At 40.6% G+C, this 9,695-nt stretch overlaps 1 long non-coding RNA gene across 1 annotated transcript in view; it reads right to left on the minus strand.

Moving 5' to 3' along the window:
* Positions 1 to 7,050: 7,050 nt before the first annotated feature.
* LOC147608392 (uncharacterized) overlaps positions 7,051 to 9,695 on the minus strand; it is a 4,354-nt gene continuing 1,709 nt past the window's right edge. The window contains exon 3 of the long non-coding RNA XR_015264517.1: positions 7,051 to 7,304. This is a non-coding gene — a long non-coding RNA (uncharacterized LOC147608392). The remainder of the gene's footprint in view (positions 7,305 to 9,695) is intronic.

Raw genomic sequence — 9,695 nt, forward strand, 5'->3', positions numbered from 1 at the left:
CAAGGTAATCATCTTTGAGACCTCTTTTAAAGCCTTGCAATGTCTGGAATGCATCGATCCCCTTTAGCTTGAGTATTATCTCCCTATAGTCTGAGATGTATTGAGTCAGGGATTTGTTCTCCATCGAGCACTTGTCCCATAACTCCCAACTTCTCTCCACTTCATTAACAGGCAAAAACTCTTTTTGAAACATCGTTTCAAACTCCGTCCAAGTGGCAGGACGAGTTGTCAAACTCACCTACCACTTGTACGCTTTGTCGGTTAATGAGAGGCTAGCCTCTACGGGTTGTATCCGGCTAGGCTGCTCTGTCGCAGCGCGTGCAAATCTGACCACTTCGCTAGAAACATGTTGACCGAGTCCTTGCTTCTCTCCTTCTCCTCGCCACCAAAACTAGGCGGCTTTAAGTCTTTTAATAATGAACGAAGCTGTCTCTACGGACGGCCCGCAGGCGCATCGGCCTCCTGTATTCTTACAACCACTGGTGAGGCTACGCTCACCCGTGCCGGAGGAGTTCGTCTATCACGAGGAGTCAGAGTACTAGCCGAGGCGGCTGTCAGTGCATCTAACCATGTGGAGATGCTCTGTAGCATCGTGAGACTAAGTCAGCCTGGACTTTACCCATATTGTTTAGTTTGGCATTAAGATATTTAAAAAGTCCACTAGAGAGCTCCGTCTCTGTCAAGACGTCGGCAGGGTCCAATAGGTCATAATCGTCCTCGTCATATTCCAAGAGGTCCTCCTCGGTCCCCTCGGCGGTCCCCTCGGCGACGTCGGTGTTCATGTCATCTGGCTCATCGGCCAAAAAGGGGTCATCTGCTAATGCGGCCGCTGCGGGCTTGCTGGGTCCTAAGGCGGGGTCAACAGACAAGGAGGGCGCTGGCGGATCACGCGTGATCGACGAGCGCACTCTGGATCGGACAACAGTCAGGCGTATACGGCCTGACAATTCGGTCGGGGTCAAACCCGCGACCGAGGACAAGAGACCTGAAAACCCTAGAGAAGTAGAAGGCGGTGGGGACACACTACACCTAGCAGACATCTTTAATTCTTGCACAAAGCACAAAAGACAATGCGAGAACTTGGAAATTACAAAAAAAAACGCTAATAAAATGAGCAGTGGTGGAGAGAGAATAGTCACCCCTCTTATGGTCGCCTGCGAACTGTCGTCGACTGCCGATTTGTGTTGCGCTGCAAGCTTCTACAAGCGTCGCTACTCCGGGATGCTGCGATCCGAGAGAAAAGTGCCTGCAACTCATAACAAAAATTAATTTCTTGGGAAGCTGTGCCTGAAACACCCCGGATTATCCCTCGTCACCGCCGGGATTATCCCTCCACTGCTGGAAGAAAGGTGTTCATTTGATTTTTATTTTTTTAATAAAATAAAAATGAAAATATAAAAAAAATGGTTGGCCGCCGCCTATGGGCTGGCCGTCGCCTGTGGGCCGAGCAGGCCGCCCATCAGGGCTGGCCACCGACTGTGCCGTTCGTGGCTGTGCCTGGCCGCCTGGTCTTCGCCCCCTTCACAAGTGGACAGCAGCTCTTTACATGTCCTGGGGCTGGTCTTCGCACCCCCCACACAGAAGAAGACATCAAAGACAGCAATTCAGCTCTTCTTTTCGTGGCTAGCCGTCTGGTCGTGTGGCTGGCTGGCCACACGACCAGACGGCTGGCTGGCCACACAGAAGAAGACATCAAAGACAGCAATTCAGCTCTTCTTTTCGTGGCTAGCTGTCTGGTCATGTGGCTGGCTGGCCACCTGTGTTCGCCCCCTTAAGAGGTCGTGGGGCTGGTCTTCGCCCCCCCCACACAGTGGACAACCGCTTTTTCACAGCCAGCCGTTCTGTCTTTCGTGGGGCTGGCCGCGGCAGCACAAGGTGCCCGCTTCAGTCGACTGTGTGTGGGGACACAATCGACACTGCTCTCTTCTTTCGACACTGCTCTCTTCTTTCGACACTGCTCTCTTCGCAGTCGACGCCCTCTAATTTAGGCAAAAAGCTTCTCTTTCGCATACAAGCTCCAAAGTAAAAAAAACAAGGACATTGCTTACCTGCAACGGAGCGATTTGGTGTGTGCGACGGAGAGAGAGAGAGAGAGAGAGAGAGAGAGAGAGAGAGAGAGAGAGAGAGAGAGAGAGAGAGAGAGAGAGAGAGAGAGAGAGAGAGAGAGAGAGAGAGAATTCTTCCTTTCAATTCTGGCCGCCTCCCTCCACACAATCCATTGTGGAGATAAGGATGAGATTTTGAATGGTTGAAAACCATTTAGTGGGGTCCGGTCCCCGGTCCCCGGTCACGCACAGACCTTGACGACCCAATCGAACCGACGCTCTGATACTAGTGTTAGATCGCTGTAACACCACTACGGGCATTACCACAAGAGGGGACGGCCTCTGGCTCACCACCCAGCCATAGAGGAAGAATGAGGATTGCCCCTCATCCCCCAGGCTATATAGTGTGTGGCCTGCCGTCCACACTAGCCTGGCCTCCCATGACTCCGCCGCACGGGCGTCCTCTCCCACTGAACCCCGGATGGCCACGTCCTTGGCCATTCGGTCTGTCGTCGGTCACAAGCGTTACAGCCTACGTGACACTTGTGGAGATTGTTCACATTGGTTTTTCCTACTATTTTTACCCCTCATTCAATCGACACTCTACACCCCATCATCGTCATCGACATCACCATGTTACCATTCTAGATCCTAATCTTAGGAGGGATGCTTATGCATTATCTTCATGGCTTTACGCTCGTTATCACGAGCTACCATTTCGTGTCTAGATCATATTTCTTTTGCCACATTCACACATACTTTTGGCATTATGAGATTTAGGCCTTCATATCCTCATTCATTGAGTTTTAGGCCTTCATGAATAGACTCCTAACATAACTATTCCCAAAAGAACTTCAACATAATGAATGGATAGTTGCAAACCCTCCCTCATTCATTGAGTTTTAGGCCTTCATGAATAGACTCCTAACATAACCGTTTCCCAAAAGAACTTCAACATAATGAATGGATAGTTGCAAACCCTCCCTTTCCATTTTTTTGCTTTTATTGATTCTTCTTGTAGACGATCTGATTTCCCTAATAGGATCACCAAAATGTAGACGATCCTTTATCGACAAGATTTCACTCAAAACTCATTGACCCCATTTCTCGGTGCTTGTTATTCTCTTCCGAGATCTATCTTACCAGTTAGCACTCTACTCCTCCCTCGGACTCAAGAGACGAACGGGTATGGACTGCCACAGCCAAAGCTATAACCTACAGATCTTCTATAGGCACTCGCTTAGAAAATGTTTACAGATCGCTCACACTCGTGAGAAATGATAATAATACTCTCTCTCTCTCTCTCTCTCTCTCTCTCTCTCTCTCTACACAGTTTGCAATCATTAGATGATCTGATAAAAAGACTTGATATTATGTTCATGAAGAGATTATAGTACACCCAATTGACAAACTCTTACAATGGTGATAGTACAACCAACGTGCCAATTGACTAAATAACCAAAAAGCTCACTAACCAACCAAAAATCCAACACTCTTTACAAAGTTTACAAGACTTTTCTAAGATCTTGGTAGCCACTTGCCACCCTATAGGTGGTTATAGTTTTTAAACAAAGGATTTTATCCCGGATCACTCCTTTTGTTGCTTCTATTTAAGTTTATGCTTCTTTTATGTTTCTCGATGTGTTGGATGTGTTAGTTGAATGTGCTTCCTCTTGATCTTCACACCTGACTTCTCGACCTTTACATCCTTAAGTCCACTTCAGCTTGTATGAATGCAAGTAGACTTGGCCTGGTGAAATTGATCTCCTCGCCACCACAACCTCTCACTAACGTGCTATGTCTATCCCCATCCATTCTACTCGCTCTCCCGACTCATTGTTTTGAACTCACGCTTGGAACATCTCTTCACCTTCTTGAGTCATGCTTTTAACTACTCTCTCTATACATGGGCATCCTTAATCCTTAATCCTTAATCCTTAATCCTTAATTTGAATGTTAATCTCTAATTAAATTTAATATACCATATAATAATCTAAAATCATATTCAGAACTTGGGTACATGTGATTTGTTCATGCTAGTGCACCTAAGCTAATTTTAAATCTCTAGGATTAATTTTCACTCTCTAGAATTAATTAATCTAAGAGCTATTCATAAATTAATTAAATAGTAATTCTCCCTAGCAACTCATCCTAATTTTTGTACTAAGTAAGAAGAGGAATCCTCCGATTTAATAAGGTATCCACAAGGGTAGACATAAATATAAATTTCCTAAGGCTGTAAGGCCAAATTGGAACATTAGAGTATTATGTTCTTGGGGGTTATGCTGAAGATGAGAGTCTATTACTATGATTTAATCTAAACCCAATTTCTTATGGAATTGGAAATTAAAATGCAAGAAATAAAATAAATTACAAAATTATAAGAAAAGAAATTTAATTAAAATGCAAGAAACGAAAGAAATTATAAAATTTCAACTAAAGGTCTATTTGTACTTGATAAATGACTTGTAAGAGTGGTGTAGTATCCTATGTGCAATTGATAGATGCCTTCTTCTCCACAAAAGCCCACCAATTTCTTTGATAATCACAAGATCTTGTATGAGTCCCAATTATATCCCTTTTGGGCGGCCTAGATGAGTACTTGATGCCTAGGTATTGCAATCATATGACTGAAGAGCATGAGTAGCACAAAATCTATGCACTGAATTATCTCCCTTTTGGGCCTAGATGGGTACTTGATGCCTAGGTATTGCAATCATATGACTAAAGAGCATGAGTGACACTAAATTCTATGCAGAAGTACACTCTCTTCTGAAGAGAAAAATTCATGGGGTTTCTTATGGGCGATGGGGGGCCTTTATATACTTGAAAATGATGGTTGACCACTCCACAAGCTCCCCTAGTTAACTCAAGGTTGATAGCCCACAATATCTATGTAACTTAACCTTAATCTTCATGCATCCTCTCATTTTCCATGCATCCAACCACTCTAACTCTTTAATCAAGTTAACTCCCCCATTTTTGTGTAGTTGGAATTATTTATTAGTCTCCATGCTTATCTCTTTATTTTATATTTATACTTATTTTACTCTTAAAAAAATTAACCCTAAACTTTTACACTTTACCACCTAACCTTAGACTTTAGGTTTTTTCCCATTTAACCTTAGTTCAATTAAAATGTGCACTCTTCTCTATTTACAATTTTTTCTAAGGTTAGTGCTGCTCACACACCCTAGCATATTTTATTTATATATAAATGATTATTATTATTATTATTAAATTTTCTTGGAAATAATGCATTTGTTTTCTTTCCTTGAATTTTCTAATATTATCTTTCTCCTTTTAATTTGAATGTATGAAAGGGGAGCACGTGTGCATATGTGCACATGGGAAAGCTCCAAATAAATTTGAATATATGCTAACTTTGTTAGTTAATCTAAATTTTATTTTTCTCATTATAGTATCTAAAACTCCCAAATCTCTCCCATTAAGTGCACACCTTGTTTTAAAAAAATTCCCATTGTCTCACTAGAAAGTGCACCTTAGAAAAATAATACCTATTTATTCTCTCACTAGAAAGTGCACACCTTTTAGAAAAAATCCCCTTCTCTCACTAGAAAGTGCACCTTAGAAAAATAATACTTCAGTTAAAATTATAGCATAGGAAGAGGGATCTTACATCCTCTAGATGGTAGCATTTTGCTTCTCTAACCTTGCGGCTCTTCAAGCCGTTGATGAACCAAGACCTTAGTTTGAGTAAGCATTATTGAGTTGCTAAGAAAAAATGTAATTCTCTCCATGAATTTCCTCATAGACAACTTGATCTTCTTGAGTTAATTTAGTACATCCTCATCACTCCTTACATCCTTATACCTTGCAAAAAATGTAATTCTCTCCATGAATTTCCTCATAGACAACGTGATCTTCTTGAGTTGATTTAGTACATTCTCATCACTCCTCAGATCCTTACAAGGTTGTCTCATCAGCTTGTATGTGGTAATGGGCTTGGGTGGATACTTATAGTACCACTTACATGCCACTTATGCACCTTGCCTTGTAGGGTTTGGGAAAATTAATTCCCAAAGGCTTCCCTCTTGATGTCTTTCAGCCAAACCCATGGCTCAAAGGTTTGAATGTGGATCTTTGGATCCTTCTTATCACCTTTATAGAGTGGTAGCTTAGTCTGTATATGAGTTATTAGATTCTATAGAACTATTGTTCTCCTTGAATATTGTTCATTTGTGTATCCTATGGCTTCTTTTTATCCTTCCTCTAGGTCCTCTAGGGTGTGATATCGTGGCCATCCACCCTTCTTTCTTCATTTTTTTCCCTTCTTTTTTCATTTGTCTTTTGTGCTTTGTAGGTAGTGAGCTCACCTCTCTCTCTCTCTCTCTCTCTCTCTCTCTCTCTCTTATCTATCTATCTATCTATCTTTTTTTTTGGGCTATTTCTCTTAGGTGCACTTATCTCTAGCTAGCAATTCCTATTCTAGTAATGCACCTATCTCTAGCTAAAAATTCCTATTCAAGTAATGCAACTAATTCCTATTCTAGTAATACACTTATATCTAGCCACTAATTCCTATTCTAGTAACACAAGTGTATTCTCATATCCTAATTGAAGAGCTTCTAGAGTCCACATTTTCTTAGACTTGACTAACTTAATTAATATATTTATGAATTTCTCTAACTTAGGAGTAAACTTCCTATAATGAATATGCTAAAAATCCTAACAATTCGCTTACTTCTTTAAGCAGACCTTGCATAGTAGTGGGTGTCTTCTAGGTAGTGCGATCACGATTACTAAAATGTGGATGGTTAAGGTACTCTCTACCAACTTTGAGGATGCCACAAGTTATCTGATTGGTACTTGGATTGTACTCTACTTGTACTAAATATTAGAATAAGAAAAAACTTACAAAGTAGATTTATTCACTACTTACGAAACGGATGAAAATAATTATCCAAATTATGTGTGTGTGTATATATATATATATGAAAAAATAATTATCCAGACTATGTATAGATAGATATATATGCATATAGGAAAACAACCATGAGCACAACTAAATCAAACGAAAATATTGCAAGGGTTCAAATGGTGTGGATAATTAGGATTTGTAATTAAATGGCATGGGGAGAATGGCTTAATTTATGGTAGGACTGGTGGAGAGGGATAAGGGTCAGAGTTGGCTGCTGGATTGTAATCATCTGCGACATCCGCATGAACAGCAGCAAGGGATCTAGCTGCACTCGGACTCCTTGCAGATGATGCCACAACCTCCACATTCACAATTACCTACACAAATCAAGACACCAAAATTTCATTAGTGGCTAATTGTTTTTTAAGATAATTAAATTTGATTATCTAATACGACCATCTTAACTTCCCGGCTCGTCTTAGGAGTGTTAGACTTGTGTGTGTGTGTGAGTGTGTGTTTTTTTAATACATATATGGGCGCGCGCACATGTGTGTGTATACATATGAATGTCCTAAATGTGTCCTTTGAGTGCCCACCCCCTTATGTGCCGCTGGGTTTGAAGCACCAACAATCCGCCTTGCTTGCTATGTCCACTCTCTACTTCGTGTGTTTGGCCCTCTTTCTTGCCCTTTGGCTGTGGGCCCTTGTACACACAGGCTATCTAGTACAAAATTTGCAAAACCCACCCTTGACAAAAAAAAACAAACAAACTTGAGTGAAAATGCTAATGATGATGGGTTCGGATGGATCTATGCCCTTATACCTTTTTACATACATACATACATATCTACATGTATACATATACATATATATATACATGTGCATATACATATATATATACATACATACATATATATATATATATATATATATATATATATATATATATATATATATATACATACATACATACATACATACATACATACATATATATATATATATATATATATATATATATATATACATACATACATACATACATACATACATACATACATACATATATATATATATATACACACACACACACACACACACACACACACACACACACATATGTATGTATGTATGTATGTGTATATATATACATACATATATATGTATGTATGTATGTATATACATGTATGCATATATATGTGTGTGTGTGTGTGTGTGTAAGCACATGTGCCAAAGACCTAGACACAACGATCTCAGACGTGATGGAGAAGCCCCCCCCCCCCCCCCCCCCCCCGCGCCTCGCCCCCCCTCCCTAAAACCTCCAATCCCGACATCCACTTCACCCGAAAAGGGTAGGGGAGGCCAAGGGCTCTTTTAGCCCTATATACTAAGGTCAAGGACCCTTAGCTTAGGCATATGGGATAAAGCACGCCACATGCCAGTGGAGGAGGAAACAACCTGCCAACACTCCCGTCATCCAACATGACTCCCAAGCTGCAGCACACGACGATGACTTGGCTCAAAGGCACGATGGCTTGGCTGACAGCTCACGGTAGTAGGCTTCAACTCAAAGGCATAAGTGGATTGGCTCAGAGGCACGAATAGGCTTGGCTTGGCCATACCCTATTGCATGTACACACACAGGGAGTACTAGAGAGAACACATAGATGTGAAAGTGGAAACCACACTCTAATACTGCAATAAGCACATGTGCCAAAGACCCATGCATGACCGCCTCAAACACGAGGAAGAAGCCCCCTCCTCCCCCACCCCACCACCCCCCCTTTCCCCCCTTAACTACCAATCTTGGCATTCACTTCACCCGAAAAAGGGTGGTGGAGGGATAAGGGAGGCCAAGGGCTCTTTTAGCCCTATATACTAGGGTCAAGAACCCTTACCTTAGGTATATGGGATAAAGCATGCCACATGTCAGCCAAGGAGAAAACTACCCGCCAACAATATGTATATAAGTATACATATATATCTATACATATATACATATATATCCATACATATATACATATGCATATATGTGTGTACACACATACACACATGTATGTATATGTATATGTATGGATGGATGTATATGCACATGTGTGTGTGTGTGTGTACTTATATGCATGCATACACACTCACACCCACACCCACATATATGTATATGTATATGTGTGTGTGTGTGTGTATGTGTATGTGTGTGTGTATGTATACTTCTATGCATGCATACACACACTCACACATATATGTATATACATATGTGTATATGTGTGTGTATACACACACACACACACATATATACATACATACATATATATGTATGTGTGTGTGTGTCACACATACATACACACGCACACACACATACACACACACACACACATGTATATATATATGTGCATATATGTGTGTGTACACATATATGTGTACACACATACATGTATGTATGTATATACAGACATATGTATACGTATATATATATATACTTATATGTATGTACATACATATATATATGTATATACACACATATACATACATATATACATGCATATATATGTATGTATGTATGTATGTATATATATGTATATATGTATGTATGTATGTGTGTGTGTATATATACACACACATACACATATACACATACATATATATATGTATGTGTATACATACATATACACATTCATACATATATGTGTGTGTGTGTATGTAAATGCATGTGTATATACGTATGTGTGTGTATGTGTGTGTGTACATATAATATGTACACACATATATAC

This window comes from Cibotium barometz, chromosome 53, assembly GCF_041138505.1.
Source record: "Cibotium barometz isolate CiBa-2024 chromosome 53, ASM4113850v1, whole genome shotgun sequence".
NCBI lineage: Eukaryota > Viridiplantae > Streptophyta > Polypodiopsida > Cyatheales > Cibotiaceae > Cibotium > Cibotium barometz.